The sequence below is a fragment of the Vulpes lagopus genome, chromosome 2 (assembly GCF_018345385.1).
Source record: "Vulpes lagopus strain Blue_001 chromosome 2, ASM1834538v1, whole genome shotgun sequence".
Classification (NCBI taxonomy): domain Eukaryota; kingdom Metazoa; phylum Chordata; class Mammalia; order Carnivora; family Canidae; genus Vulpes; species Vulpes lagopus.
Window position 1 is genome coordinate 123,080,664 of NC_054825.1, and position 17,037 is coordinate 123,097,700.

Sequence of the window (17,037 nt, forward strand, 5' to 3'; positions counted from 1 at the left end):
TTAAGACTAAATTTTGGCCTTTAAAAACAATGGCTTCTGTGTGATTCCCTGATTCTCAGTCAACTCATCTGTAACATGGGGATAATTACAGTACCTACGTGGTACAGTAGTTGAGATGATTAATTGAATGTATACACAGAGCACTTAGCACAGTACCTGACCTAGACTAACTTCTCAGTAAAATTTATTATTATTACTGCTATCAGCAGCAGCAGCAGCCTTGTTATTCAGGGCTAGTCAGAGGCAAAACTCAGACCTAGGTCTCACGTGCACTATTTCAGTATTCTTTCACTTTAGTTTCAAGGGACTGCACAGAATTGTAAGTTCGTGATATTGCACATGAGTAGGGTTTGAAGGATGCCTTCTTCCTGGGTACCTCTCTCAACAATGGGAAGTCAGTTTTCATAAACATCACCATATATGTACTTTTTGCCACCTTGCTCTTCCCACAGTCAATTAGGATGAATGCCCTGATGAAACGGCAATAGTAATTCTTCATCACAAGGGCAAACAGCCCTCTTACAGAGCTGATATGATTAAATACACAATCATTTGAAAATAAACTGAAGTTGACACTTTTTATCAGCCTGGCTGTCCGTGGCACAATGGTTCTCTAATCCTCCCACAGCCTTCTCCTGGTAAGAATGATAACCCATTAGCACAATGCTGTACAGTTTTTAGAAAAGCCTCCACTCACATGTTCCTGTGTGCTTCTCACACATTGCTATGCAGTCGAAAGACAAGGTACTATTATCTCATTTTGTAGATGAGAAGAGTAGAGCTAAGGAGTGACTTACTTGGGGCGACCCAGTCGGTAAGCAGCTGAGCCTGTCTACTCAAATCCAGAAATTCTGTCTTCAAGGGCATATGCGCTCTTCCTGCCATAGAAAGCACACTCCCCTCAGCTTGATTACTTACAAGATAAAACAATTTTTGATTTATTATAGATTTTAGAAATATTTTCAGATCAGGTTCAAGTACAAAAGAGTTGCCAAGTCAGTTCTTAGAGTAACTGAAATGCACTAGCATCTTGTGAAATAAGTCAGTAGGCCTACAGAAATATCCATTTGGTTTTCTGGAGGGTCAGTAGTTGCGCTGCTGCCAGAGAGAATTAGGTACCTGTGAAGATAGAGCTGAGAATCTTCCTCCAGTACTTAGAAGAAGACGTAGTAAACTTTCCAGTAAAAAAGAAAGAAGAAAGAAAGAAAGAAAGAAAGAAAGAAAGAAAGAAAGAAAGAAAGAAAGAAAGAAAGAAAGAAACTTGACAGAGCAAGCAAGCAATGGTCATCTTTCTAAGTTGTTATCAAGACTTCTGTGCAACATCTGATTCTGCAATCTGTCATTGCCCAAAGCCAAGAAATGAAGAGACAGTGGGAGTCAAGTTCTTTGTAGAAAGCAGTGCAGTTGTTGGGGGCTTTGTTCCCTTCCTTCTGCCAAATGGGATGGGACTCTGGCAGCTACACTTTGAATAAATCCTGAAAACAGTTCTAAGGGCCAAGAAATTACTTCATAAGGGAGAGGGAGGGAAGAAGAGAAGGAGGCGCTGGATCCCTGGAGCAATCAATTTATGTGCTGTGGTATGAGATTTGATTATCTTTATCTGATTTTTATGACTTCAAATGCTGTTGGTCACAAAATACCCAGCACTTTAAAGATCTGTGACTCACTCTTTAACCTGGTGACCTGTCTTTACATACTGGCTATAAGTTCAATTTCCCCCAAATAATTCAGTACGCATTAGCTCCGCATTCTCTAAGAGTATTATCTTGTCTTTTGTTAGGTAGCATTGGCTTTCATTTTTTAATTCCTCGATTCTAATTCACTTTTCAGTATCCAGATAAAATAATCGCAGCAGTATATTATATGGAAAAAATATTGAATTTGATATAGGGAGACTTGAATCGAGATCCTTGGCTTTGTTATTAACTAAATATACAGTTGTATTAAGCTTGATTGTATTAGGTTTTTTTACTCCTCAGGAGCTCAGTTTTCTCTTTTGTTCAGAAAAAAAAAATGTTTATTTCTAATTTCTAAAGCTTTGATATTTTCTGAAATTCTATGACTTTCTGATTTCCAAACAATCCTTAGGAGTGTGTATGTTGCCAAACTGAGGTAGTATTTCTAAGTACAATACACTCTTCTTACACTCTGAAGGGAGAGTAAAAGAATCTAGAGTGTACAGCACATATAGCTAAAGCCATGTTTTGTTTCAAAGTATTCCAATCCAAGGAAATTAAACAAACAGAAACAAAATCAATGAAGATGTTATGTATATGTTCATATCTACTTTAATTCACAACTTGGAAGAATGTGTAAAATAACATGGAAAAATTGCAGTATCAAAAAATTAAAATAAGGAAATTGTGAGTAGAACAGAAGGTCAAGACCATAAGGAAAGACAGAAGAAAGACACGTATAGCTTGATAAAGTCTATATTTTTAATAACATTGACATTCATGTCAGTCCTCACACTGTTTTCCCCATGCTTATAGATCACAAACTTTTGTATGGGGAGGTGAAGTGATATTTATTATATTCAAAGTCACATATTTTCAAATATCTGTGGTCTTTTCTTACAAAAAATCCATCTCAATCAGGAAAAACCCTGTCACACTCTGTATTTCCTAGGTCCTGGATCATATTTAGAGCAATCAGGATTGGATAATTCTACATGTCTTATGAAAATAACCTATTCTCTTTAATGCATATAAATATCTGGTCCACATCGAAATAGGTTTTAAATCCAAGCTCTGGATCTTTATTGAATTGTTTTTTAAACTATAACTCCCAAATGTATGTCACCATTTGATTCTTTTGACTGTACTAACCACCCAGAAGATTCAAATCAAGTAAAAGCTTGATGGCCATCTGGTGGAGATCTTACAGAAGGTGTTCATACTTTGGGCAGAGCCTGGCTTCTTTTCATAAAAGCTGGTGAAAACTGGGTGTGGACTTAACCGTGTGGACCAGTTCTCAGGCACGAGATAGAATCCAGGAGGCCTAGCTGGATCAGATTTGTTTTGCAGAGCACTGGACAACAGATGTAAGCCAAGGAGCAAACACTAGTATTAGCACGGGGATTACCAGTCACTACCAAATGAATATTATTAAACAGAAGACTCAAGAAACAAATGTAGTGACACAAGCAGGAAAGAAGGCAAAAAAGTCAGGAGCTAAAGGGATCATGAACTGGTCAGAAATCAGAGAGGAAGGTAGGATGTAGTGAAATATTTATGACATTGCTATCTTGGCTGTGAATAAGTGAAGCAAGGCTCCAAGAAACTCCCCCACCCCGCCTTTTTTTTTAGTATATATATATTGAATGGTAGGTAGATTAGTCCGCTAACAGCCTTAGGCTGTATGTCTGCCACTGTAGTTATCCAGTAGAGAAGACACAAATATCTAATCCTCTTAAGATGTTCTGGATGGTCGGAGGTCACCTTAGTACCATCGTTCTGGGAGAATAAAAGGAAAAGGCTTCTCAGACCCTTCAATAATTTAAACGTAGGATATCTAGAGAAGAGGCCCATCTTTGTCAAATTTTGATTTGAGGGACAGTTCATGAGTCTCTTCCATTTTTCCACATCTTGAGCACAGAGGCATTTTCTATTATTTTTCTAGAGTATCTTTTGAAAGGTGTTTGTAAAACAAAGAGCCTTGAGAGATGAAGACCATATTTCCCAAAGCAAAAGGGCAGGTTTGCCTACTGTGTTGTATAATAAAAAGCAGAGTAAAAGACAAGAATAGATACATCTGTTATAAAAGATTCAGGTTCCCTATCTTGAGACACCTCTGGTTTAAAAACAGCTACTACAGGGACAGCTGTTACCTAATCCTTGCACTGTCCTGTGTGAACTGGGGTGTCGGGAACCAGCACAAGAAAATGCTGACACTCTGGCTATCGATACTGTGGATAAGATCTTTTGTCTCTGAACCAGGAGTCTTGTATCTTCTGCCCACATCTATGTAACTGTGACAGGCTAACTTGTTAGCTTGCAAGGAGTATACAATCTCAAAGAGAATAAAAATAATTTAAAATAACTTGCTTATAAAAGAGCCAGCCTAAGAGAGACCTGCCTCTGTTAACTACCTCTAGTGAGAAGTGATCCTTCACCACAGGCTTGGGAAAACTTAAAAATTTATACAAACCACTACATGTACTTTATGTGATGTTTGATATATTTTAGACACCAAAAATACAACTTTTACTCAACTGTACTTCGAAGCTTATGCATTACTACTATGTCAAAACCCATTCACACTTAAATATATATATTGAGCACATTATCTCTAACATAAACAAGATTTCCTCTTGGGAGATAAAACCTGGGGTTAGAAATCCTATGAATTTTCCCATCTGATTTTGAGCCTCAAACTCAATAACTTCGGTTATTCTTGATTTCTACTCCAATTTGCACTTAGTTTTTATTTACGTCCTCAGGAGAGTTGTTTGCAAGTCTCAAATAATAGCAATTTATAATTAAATTATATCAACCTATTGTTTTTCAGTTATCATATCTATATTTGTCTAGGTCAATATTATAAGCCTTTTGGTTTTTTTTTTTTTTTTTGGTTTTTGGTTTTTCTTTTTTATAAGCCTTTTGTTAAAAACTCTGGGAAATGCCCACCATATCTACATGGTACTCTTGATCTCTTGATAGAGGTCCCTTGGAATTTTTTTAATTATTTTTTTTTTTTAAGCACTTGTTAGCATTTAATGAACATCCCTTCATGTGGCTTCAAGGCACCAGGACACAGCTCTATCCACCCCACACATAGATCCTTAGTTTTCTTAGCTCTCCTGAAGAATTTAGCTCTCAGGACGACAGGCTGTTTGGGGAGCTTTTCTGTTCCCTAAACCTTGTGGTAGCTCGATGGTATCACATCTAAGACAGAAGCAGCTCTAGTCTTGATTCGGCGGCATTTACCTGGGTCAGCTCACTGACCAAGGTCCACAGTTTATCAAGGTTGAGAGTTGAGCAAGAAGCTCTGGTTCCTCCTGAAGTGGTCATGCCTCAGACCAGCTTTTGCAAAGTAACCTGAGTGATATTTGTCAAAGTTGGTCCTGTGGTGATGCATGCCATCAGCATTACCCCAGCGCCCTGGGTGCTTGCCATCAGCATTACCCCAGCGCCCTGGGTGCTTCCAGTGCTTGCCAATGTGGCTGTGGCCATGGCTCACATGGCCCCAAAGTTTCCGGCTCTTCCTCAGTCTGGATGGCATGTTGGAAGCCCGGACAAGAGCATTACATTTGTTTTTAAACATTTTTAGTATTGTATCTAGATTGGGGTGGTCATCCTGGAATATAGTTGGAGAAAGATGCAAGTGGAGAGGGTGAAGGGTCACAATGTGCAAATGTGAAAGAAACAACAAAATGTAGGGATCTAAGTTGAATGTCAGGCAACTAGGCAAGAAGGTCAGTAAAATCCAAAGAAATCCAGAAGGGACAGAGCAGATTGTGGCCTGAGGCAGACATGCCAGTACATCCCAAGTTTAGATTACTGGGCCTTATCACTTTAATGTTCCAAACAACTCCATCAATACAAATGCACCACACTATTCACTTGAGCAAATCTTTGCCAACACTCAGTAAGTCTCAATTTAAACACATCACACATCTGTTTACATTCAGGAGAGAAATCTGAGAATTTTCATCAGGATATACAAAAATTGAGTCTGGAAGTCTGTGGTCTAACAAGTCCTCCTACTCAAAAGCAAAGGCAGTATCGCCAGAAAGACTGAGCATGGACAAAAGGAGGGGAGGTTTCAGAGATGATGGGGAATAGTGTGCCCATCCCAACTAATCCAGGTTAACAATCAAGCTATCTTTCTGGCCACACCAAATTGGCCAAGACTAAATTTATGTGCTTCCTTAGTTGGTGTCACAAAAAAAGATGAAATGTTTATTTCAATAATTATATAATGGAACTCACAGTTTTCATTTTCTTCAAGACTGCATGATAGGGCTCTGGGTAATAAGCAGGATTCTTCTTTCTATCAATGGAAATTTTCCCCTAGAATTTAATTTTTTTACTATATTTATTTATTTGAGAGAGAGAGCAGTGAGAGCGGGGAGAAAGAGAAGGAGTGAAGCAGTCTCCCTGCTGAGGGAGGAGCCAGCCATAGGGCTTGATCTCATGACCCTGAGATCATGACCTGAGACGAAATCAAGAGTTGGAGGCTTAACCAACTGAGCCATCCAGGCGCCCCTAGAATTTACATTTTAAACCAGTTTTCCTTTTAGTATATAATTTTTTCACTCTCTGCTATGCATGCAATAAAAGTCATTGATCACCTACTATATTTAAAGCACTTTATTCACCACAGAGTACCAGATAATGAATAAAGCAAAATCCCTGCCCTGAAGGAACTTAAAGTAGGCAGTTATCTTTGGAAACAGACCATCATAGAAGCATACTTAAATTGCCACTCCAACAAAAATATTTAGGTTGTTAGTTGGTTTAACTTACTACATTTATTAAATGATATGACCTATCAAAATAAAAATGTTTATAAATATTATATTTATATAAAATGTATTTACGTATATTTAGATATATAAATGTTACTATACTTTTACAAAGTTGAATGGAGCCAAATTACAAGTGTCTAGACTCATTCTTGTAATTTATTTTTATTAAACTGTAAGGTACTAGAAATATAAAAAGGCTATATTAAAAATAGTAGCAATAATGACTTATGATTTTCCTAAAACTATTATAATTTTCATTCTCCAGTCACACATCCAGCACTTTGACTTGGTCACTCCTTCCTGCCTGTATAAAGGTGCTGCTGAGTTACTCTCATCTTGTGAATTCACTGCCATCATAAGGTTTGTCTTTCTGAGAAAGTGAATCCAGGGAAAGTAACCCAAGAAAAGTTTCAGATAGCATGGTCAAGGTAGATGATATAGATGTTGAAGACTCTTCCTACCACTACCAAACAGCATCAGACACTCATCTGATTTATTTCTTGTTGGGGTTCATTCCTAGGACAGCCACCTCTGTCATTGCACACAGGATAATTATTACATTGACATATCAGACCATAGACAAACTGCAGCTAAGATATCTGCATAGATCTAGATAGGTGATCCTAGGTCACGTGGACAAAAGTGGAAAAATCACATCCAGAAATGTACCACTATCCTATTGTTCTTTGCTTCAGACAGTAAAACTACCCTACATTCATTCATGTATGGTCAGCACTTAATATCTGGCATTGCCCTAGATGGAAAGAAAATGAGTAAATGAACTCTAAATACAAATATCTAATTTTCATCATTCCCTGCAACTTTAACCTCCTCCAAGCTTCTTTCACAAAAACTGACACACAGTCTTCAACCAAATTAGGTCTCTGGTCCCTTTACCTATCTTCTCTCTTCTAGAATATTACCTCCCTCCACCTCCAACATACATTGTTTCAGTTGCTTCTGTACACAACTTGTACCCCTGTAGCTTCATATATTAATTATGTTTTTGCCAGTTCATGGTCCCTAGTCCTTCTATAGTGCCTATTTAGAAAGTCCTCAAACTTTTACCAATGTAACAAATCCACCTTCTTCCTTCTTAACAACCAAGAGACAAGGAGAAAATCACTAATTGTGAAAATCGTAACCCCTACAGATTTCTGGTTTCTGGCCTCAGTGGGGCTTGCAACATTTCTTTGACCCTGGTCTTTATCCCTGCCTCCTATTCTCTCATGATGGAGGTTCCAAATCTTCACTTCTTTCCTTAGGCTCTGTGCTCTGTTGCACTTGCCACAGCCCAAACAGATGATTTCTTCCAGTTAGGTAGTTAACTTTTCTACCTTGTTCTTAATTGTGCAAAGTACGTTTTCTGAAATTTGATCCTTCCCTCTATTTACTTTGTTACTGTTCTGGAGAAATCAGTAATAATTTCTTTCTTGGATGCCTGAACACTCTAACTTATCTCCCTGCCCATAGTCTCCTGCTTTTCTCTATCATCTGCATCCTTGCATACAGCATTCATTCACTCTAATCCTATTTCCATATGCTGGTAACTTGCAAACCCTGTCCTGACTGATCTCCTTAACTTCAGATCCACAATTACAACTTCCTTCTGAATATCTCCAAGCGGACATTCAACAGACTTCATATGCTTAACATGTCAAAAACTAAATTTTTTAATCTCCTGCCCTGCAACCTACTCCCGTCTGTACTGTTACTGAATCAATAGTGCAAGTCAGAATCTGTCACCCACTGTCAGCCTCTTCTTACTCACCAATCTCCCCAGACACCACAAATAACTGATTGCTAGGCATTGTCATTGTACTACCCAAATATCTTTTCAGTTTTACTTCTTTAATCCTCTAATGTTCAAGTCTTTTTCATTTGGGCTTAAAATCATGAATGTAGCCTACGAACTACTCTTGTTTCCTCAACTTTACTCCCTATCTGACACCAGAGCATTATTTCTAAAATATACATACATAATTCAGTGTGAAAAGGCTGAAAATTTCTGATAAATCTCACTGTTCATCATCTAAAAGAAAGGAAAAGATGACATAACACTGGAAATTAAGACTGACTGTAAACGAATGCCAGAATTTAGGAAGCATTTAGGAAGAATCCTCACTAAATGCAAAGTCAGTGGCACTGCCCACCCTAAACAAGAGGAAGTAATATACATTTGTATTTACCATGTATCAAGTGATGTAGTAGGTGCTCAGGTAAGAAACTAATTCATCCTAACTCATTGGATCAGAAGTGTACTCTCCAGAAGGAATAACTCCCTAGTCACGGGGCAGGTTCTCAAAGCAGATAGAGGGCTTTTTCCCACTTCCACTTTCCAACCTACCATATAGACCTTCCTTTCTACATCTAGTTTAATCCTACAAACTCTAGGAAACCAGGTAGGGTATAAAGTGTGGGCACAATAGTAATGGCACATTTATTTCTAGAAAATCTACTTCTTACAAGTGAGTCATTACAGGTATAGGTAGAGAAAAGATGTGTGGAAGCAGGGTATATTGAAGATTGCAGTCTTTTTAATGTACGTATGTGATCAAAATGACATAATAGGTATTGGAATGAAAAGATAGTTCACATCTTAGATAGTGACACTTGATAAAGAGTTGCTGGTAGCAAAAACTGAGAACAGATTCTATGGACCAATCAGCCACTATAGCTATAAATCTGGGAAGTAGATTTAACCATCACTAAAGTAAACAAGCTCTGAAGCCAAAGGGCAAGGCACACACCCAGTGTGTTGACAAATAGCGAGAGTAAATAAATGAAAATAAAAATAAAGAAAGGAAGCTGGGCTTCTGGAAAAAGAAGGAATGGCACCTGAGAAAGGTAACACCAAATGTAAGATCCAATGGAAGAAAGAGAACTTTGAAATAAATAATTTAGTATGTGTATATTTGGTATTTTAATTCGGACACATGAAGTCAGAACATATAGCAGAGAAAGCCAAACACCAGCAGAATCACAAATCAAAGATATAGGTGCGATAAAAAAGGATTGTTTTCTCAAGCTAAAATGCAAGAACAGATTTATAACCTACACTGAAAGACATAAGTGATGATATCAACACTGTGAGAAATGAAACCAGTGATAGAGTGGATATGCTTGAAATACCCCAAAATACTGTGGAAAAAGAAAAAAACCTAAATGATGGATATGTAGGCAAGATAAAAATAAAATCTAAGTATGCAACAATAGCTAACACTTACAAAGCATCTTTTGAAATACTTTACCTGCATTTTACCCACTCAATTCTCTCAATACTCCATCCTCATATTTATTTATAGATATAGAAACTGGGAAAAATAACCAGCCCAAGGTCACAAAGCTAGTAAGAAATTACAACTAAAACCATCTGACATCAAAGTTGGCTATTAGTCACTATGCTATAATATCTCTCTAAAAGGATATCTAGAAGAAAATAAATAATCAAAAAGAGAACTTAATTGATAAAGGATTTGGAAAGTTACATTATGGATTTATTAGCCATAAAGGTAAAAATAGCCTAGACAAAAATTTTACGTGATGACTATAAAGAAAAATAGCCGACATAGCTTTTCCTCCCCGTAACAATAATTGGCAAAAAGAGTTGAGAGAAAACTTTTTGTCCCAATAATTTAATATTCAGCCAACTTGTTTTTCATCTATGAATGCAACTGAAGATATTCAAATGTTCAGAAACATCCCTCCCTCACAAACTTACGAAAAAAACAGACATACTCAAGAAATATTTGCATTACACCTTTAAGTGAGAAGATTAAGTTATAAAACAATAGGCATTATGAAGCCATTTTTTTTTAAAAAATGTGTATCTTTGCAAATATATTCATAGAAAATATCTAAAAACCTTTATGGCAAAATGTTATCATATATGAAGGGATTTTTTTAATTTCCATTTTTGTAGTATGCAATTGCTTATGCCATAAGAATAATGAAAGTTAAAATTAAAAAATGTTTTTGGAAACAGATTAATACAAATTAGGAACTTAATAGGCCATAATAATATTAAAAATGACAATTAAGTGCTGAATTCTATGAAGCATAGAGTCAAACTGACATACTTGATAGTAAAACCTAATGAGAACCCACAAGGAAAATACTTATTTGCTAATAATAATCTTGTATAAAGTCAATATTAAAAAAAAAAAATCAGTACCTCAGTAGCAGAAATGGCTAAAGAAAGTAAAATATTCCTATAGAGCTCATCCGACATGTGGGCCCAACAGATACCATGGTGAAAGAGTAAGAACAGGCTTTTTCAGTAGAAGAAATTTTTGTAGCTAGGTAATATGAAAAATTATTTGTCATCCTAATTAAGGAAATATAAATTAGAATAACAATGAAATGTTCTTTCACATATGGGCATGGCATACAGATTTATATCATCCACTGCTATTGAGTTTGGAAAATCAGTGAAATTGAGCACAGTAGAAATGGGTACAGATGATGACAGATGTAGGCCTTTGGGGTGACTGGTAAAATTTGCAGTGTGCATAATGCTCACGTCCAACAATTTTACAGCATTTCTCTATTCAGGGAAGCACTTCCAAAATATTTATTGCAAAAATCGGAAACATGTGAATGTGAGTTAAGAAGGGAATGGGTTAAATCAATATGGTACATCCTTGCTATGGAATATTGTGTTTAAAAGAATGAGACTGGGGACACCTGGGTGGCACAGTTGGTTGAGTGTCAACTCTTGGTTTTGGCTCAGGTCATTATCTCAGGTTCGTGAGATCAAGCCCAGAATCTGGCTCTGCTGCGTGGGGAATCAGCTTGAGGACGCTCTCTCTGTCCCCCTCTCTACTCTCCTCCCCTCCCCCCACTCATGGTTGCTCACTCTTGATATATCTCTCTTTCAAAATAAATAAATAAATCTTTTATAAATATAAAAATAAGAGTATGAACACCATATACTGGCATAGAACACTGTCCAAAATTCATAGTTTTATGAAGGACTCAAATCTCAGGAAAATACATACAAGATTATTCCATTTGTAAAAGAAACTACACAAAACAAAAAGATACACATTATTATCTGCCCTAAATAGATGAACGTGTCTATTACAAATCTGGAAAAATGAAGAAAGAATGAGAATTATTCTTTTTATTCCTACATTTTATAACTCCCTATGGGATTTATTCTAAAATAAAAATATATCTGTCAAAGCCCAGGTTTCCTACAATGCAGAGGCTAAGGTAAAGCTTGGATCTTAATGCCTGACTGGGGGGAAGAGTGCAGTCAGTGGCTGCAGGAGTGAGAAAATCCAAAAAATGAGGCAGGGAAGCAAGGAAAGCAGAAACAACATGGGGCAGTAAGAAGCTGGCACAGCTTCAGGGAAAAGCAGAGCTGGGGACACGTCCTGGCAAGCCACGTGGAACCTCTGCACCTTGGAACAACTGGGGGTGGGATAGGGAATGGGCTAGAGAATCCGCTCTCTCTCCCCTATTCCTTCATGGTCAACTTTTTCTCACAAGTTAACTCCCTTGAACTTCTAGGTCGTGTTACTCATTGCATCTGAAGAATCTTTGGGAAAGAGGCAGATCTCATGTACAACACTCAGTGCTCATCTGAATGCAGAACCAGGAGGAAGAGACAGATTTGTCACGTACTTCGTTGAGTTGAGCCTGGTTTTAGATGCTGCCACAGGTCTCCCCTGATCAGGGGAGTCCGACTTCCTGCCACAGGAACCTGACACAGCAAGTGGTATTCAAGAGTGAGGTGACTCCCCAGGGTGATGGAGATCTCCCCTGAACCAGCGTCCAAGACCCCAGGAGGCAGATGGAGCCGCGTGAACATAGGAAGGCACATGCATGCTTAATTCCACCGTTGCTATATTAAATGATGTAAATATGCTAGTTATAGAATTAAAAATGAGTAGCTAAGCAGATATAAGCAATTAATATATGTTTACCTTCTCTATTAAGGGAAATAAAGAAACTGAAGAAAGAAGAAAACACAATGAAGACACAATCTAAAATCCTGAAATACTGACAGTAGATCAATTCTATGATAGGATTTCAGTCTAGTCTATTAATATGGGCCATGGATAGACCATGCTTCACCACCACTTACGTCACCATCAGTAGCACAAGGAGCCAGCCTGAGACTGAAGTCAGTTCTGAAGCCAAGACAAAAGAATGATACCAACCATGCCGTAAGAGCACGCCGGCTTTGGTGCTCAAACATTCCTCTGTAATTTTCTTTGTAAGATTTTACTTATCTACTTGAGAGAGAGCGCGTGCACGCGTGCACAAGCAGGGGTGGGGGCAGAGGGCAAGGGGGAAGCAGACTCTCCTGCTGAGCAGGGAGCCCGACGCAAGGCTCGATCCCAGGACCCTGGATCATGACCTGACCCGAAGGCAGACTTTCAACCAACCAAGCCCCCCCAGGTGCCCCCTTCCTCTGTAGTTTACAGGTACGCCTCAAACTGTGAAAAGACTTGCCAAAGATACAGACTCTAAAATCATGGATGATGCTATTTATCTCTATTATAAAATTCTGCTCAGAGTTTTCTTGTAAAAAATACAAATGTTTTGTTTTCTGTCATATTGGTAGTTTGATTTCATACGGGAACATCTTCATTGTACAATGAAGACTTAGAAATTAAGCGGGGAAATTATTTCAAATTGTCTGCCGTCTATGCTTCTGTTAGATATTACACATTCCACACTACTCAGTCTGATGCAACCCAAAAAAAAAGCAGTTGAACAGATCATAGATCTGAGGGAAAGCACTAAAATCCGGACTGCCATAGGCTCCCACCCAAGCTCATCCATGCAATGGCATCTATTCCCCCTCTAACACTATATTTCTCTTTGCCCTTTAACATCCATCTGTTTGACACTTCTGACTCTGTGGTTGGTCAGTGGCCCTACTCTGCTACGTAACCACTAACATAAGATTCTATTTTCAGATATATTTTTGGATATGGATAAAGCATTCTTACCCTAGTCATCATAGCAGCCCAGAAAGGCACAGAGGGGCAGGGGAGAGAAAAATTAAGCAACCAGGCAAGAGCTCTGCCTCCAGGCCTGAGCAGAGCTGAGAGGTGAAGAAGCCGCAATTAAGTTGAAGAGATTCAACATCACTGGGAGAAAGAACACTCTGCCCACACCTACTGGTGAAACCACACATGTTCATGGCATGATAACATGAAGGACATGATGATGCACAAGGACTTCCTGCCCCAAAATTTCAACCCTACCTCCTTGATATTTTACCATCAGGAATTTATGCCTTTGCAATTGCCAAGGGGAGGCAAATCCTGCAGTGTAAGCTAACACCCAAAAGGAAAAGAATGCCAGCCCCTTGAAAAAGAAATACAGAAAAGTTAAATATAGAATGAAAAGTTGGTAATAAAAAAGACCACTGAGGGATCCCTGGGTGGCGCAGCAGTTTGGCGCCTGCCTTTGGCCCAGGGAGCGATCCTGGAGACCCGGGATCAAGTCCCACGTCGGGCTCCCGGTGCATGGAGCCTGCTTCTCCCTCTGCCTGTGTCTCTGCCTCTCTCTCTCTCTCTCTCTGTGTGTGACTATCATAAATAAATAAAAATTTAAAAAATAAATTAATTTAAAAAATACAAAATAAAAAAGACCACTGAGAGTGTAGGTAACTGTAAGTAAATATATATATGTATGTATTTATATGTATGTGTATATATATGTATTTCACTTTTCCTCGTGAAAAAATGTTTATTGTAAATATAGTAAATATATATTTACTGTAAGTAAATATATATATATATATTTCACTTTTTTCCCTGAACTTTTCGTACTCTGGTTAAGAAAAAGGAACAGTGAGAATCAAAGCAAATAAACTATGTATTAGGCACCTCATCTACAAATGCTTTGTTGTAGTTGTGGGCTACAAAGAAGAAACAGAATGTAGGAATGGGAGTAGGAAGATAGAAAAAAGGCACAATAATAGAAATCAAATTTACAATAACTAAGAAAGCATGAAACAAAATCCTAAAAGACATCTTATACTAAATATAAGAATTTCTAATTCTATGTCAGCTCTATTTGGAGATTTGATCCTATTGAAATAAGGAAATAAACTGGTACTTGATGAGAAAAATTCTAGTTATTCCTCGTCTCCAAAGGCTACACCTACAGGGGACTGACTGTGAAAATGTTGTGCAAATCTTAAGAACATTCACTCAAAATCTGCTTTGAATAAATACCGGCTTACAGTTGCTACACACCAAAACTGAGGCTGTATGATTTCTTATAAACATGTAAAGTACAAAAGAAATATAAAATCTTTTTTCCTCCCTCAATTCCTAAAGAGCAAATGTCCTTGAAACTAATTTCCTGATAAACACAGGAGCTGTCTCACCATTCAAGTATGAAGCCTGAGGAACTGCAATTAGTGGCACTAAAATAGACTCCATGTCTCCTTACATAAGTTCTCAAACACTAGCTATTCTTTTTCAATAGCTTTCTTTTATTCATTCGTCAGCACATTTTTGTTGAGTATCTCCTATATGCAAGCCATGTTGCTTAAAATGAAAAATGTAAAGTTTAGACCATTTGATCCAGACACTTAGAGATCTTGAAGATTTGTTGAAGAGCTAAGTTGTGTCCAGAAAAACCAAATATAACACAGAGGATGTCAAAAGAAAAGTTAAATATTAAAGCAAAATGCCAGGACCCTTCAGAGGGAGCAGAAGCCACTCACACGGTGCGGGGGAGGCAAGGTGTCTTTCATGGAGCACATACCAGATGAGTAGAGCCCTGAAGAACATGTAGGATTTCTATAATTATAGATAAAAACTGAAGGAATTCTAAGTGAAAGAAATAATGAAATACAAGGAGCAAACATGAAAAAGCCCAAGAAATATTTGGGGGCAGAGCATGCAGTCTCATTGTGTATGTTTAGTGTGTAAGTTCAGTATATTAAGAACAAAATGCTAGACTTCCATGATTTTAGGATCTACTGGCTCATACTCAGATTTTCAAGGCATGCTTTTATACAAACCATAAACTGTCTTCTGTTGGAATAATATCATTGCATTTACATCTGAGACCTTCTAACTCAACCCTTCATTGTAGAGGAATTGAAATATTGAATTTCAAAGAGGATAAATGGCATTTGCACATTCATAAAGCTAATTAATGGCAGCATTGAAACTCGTAGTGTGGAGTTTATCATTCGGTTCAGGAGGAAGGATTTTCCCCAGGCCATAAATGCTTGGCCTTGTTAGCTCACAGGTTCTGACTAACTCCTAGACTACAGCTTAACTAAGAAGGTCAAAACAACATTGTCACCAAGAAAATTTCTAAAACGAACCAATAGCAGTTGAAATGCATTAAACATAACTTTCTTAGATTTGACTCCCTCTAGAGTATGTTGAAGGAAAAGACTTGATCCAGTGAATTCTTTTTCAATACACATTTTAAAACATGGCAATTTCGTGATACAATACTCCCCGCACACACACACACACACAAAATCTACAAGTTTTCTTTAAAAGAAAAAAAAGCAGAAACAATTCAGTTTTCTTAATGAATGAAGCTAAAATGTTTCTGCTGAGTAAACTACGGCTTTATATCTCTAACTCATTCACCTACTGATACTGGGACCAGAGATCTCTAAAGTACATCATTGAATACTGGCTCAGTGATTTAAAGTCTTAAAATCTCAAATTCACAGTAAGACCTTTAGTATGGGTCAGGGTGTGTGTGTGTGTGTGTGTTTTATGGGCTAGAATTTAATAAGTGCCATCAAAACAAATAAACATGTTGTAAAACATTTTTTCTTCTTATAATTTCAACAAAAGTTCATTACCCAAATTCAATGAGACTCAGTTTTTCAGATATATAAAACACATACATTCATTTGGTTTTTTAAATTTATTTTTTATTGGTGTTCAATTTGCCAACATATAGAGTAACACCCAGTACTCATCCCATCAAGTGCCCCCCTCAGTGCCCATCACCCAGTCACCCCCACCCCCTGCCCACCTCCCCTTCCACCACCCCTAGTACATACATTCATTTGTAAACATGAAAATGTCCTAAGTTCTTTTATGGCAGGATATGAATGTACCAACTCCGTATGGCAAAAAAGAACCTAAGAACTTGCTTAATTCTCCTAAAATCATAATCCTTAAATATATTTAAGAGATTTCTTTCACGTGTTTTGCATTCTCAGTCTAAGGTAGACGTATTCAACATAATGTCACTGAAGTATTAAGTGCAATACATCAATAATAATAGAAGTATTTATGAAATCCCTTGTAGGAATAACATCCATGCTAGGATAATCAAATTACATCTGATCTTTTTTGTCCTTTCCCACTCTAGAAGAACACACATATAACATATAAATTGTGTTATATATATACATATATATACATATATATACATATATATATATAACACACACATCTATATATACTTATATATAGATACAGTTATGGATATATATGCATATTAGTGAGCTCTGTTTAATGAGCTTCTGCTAGATTATGTTGGGGGACCCTATTATAGCATTATTCTATTACCTACCACCCCCAAATTTAAATGGTGCACTTAAAGAA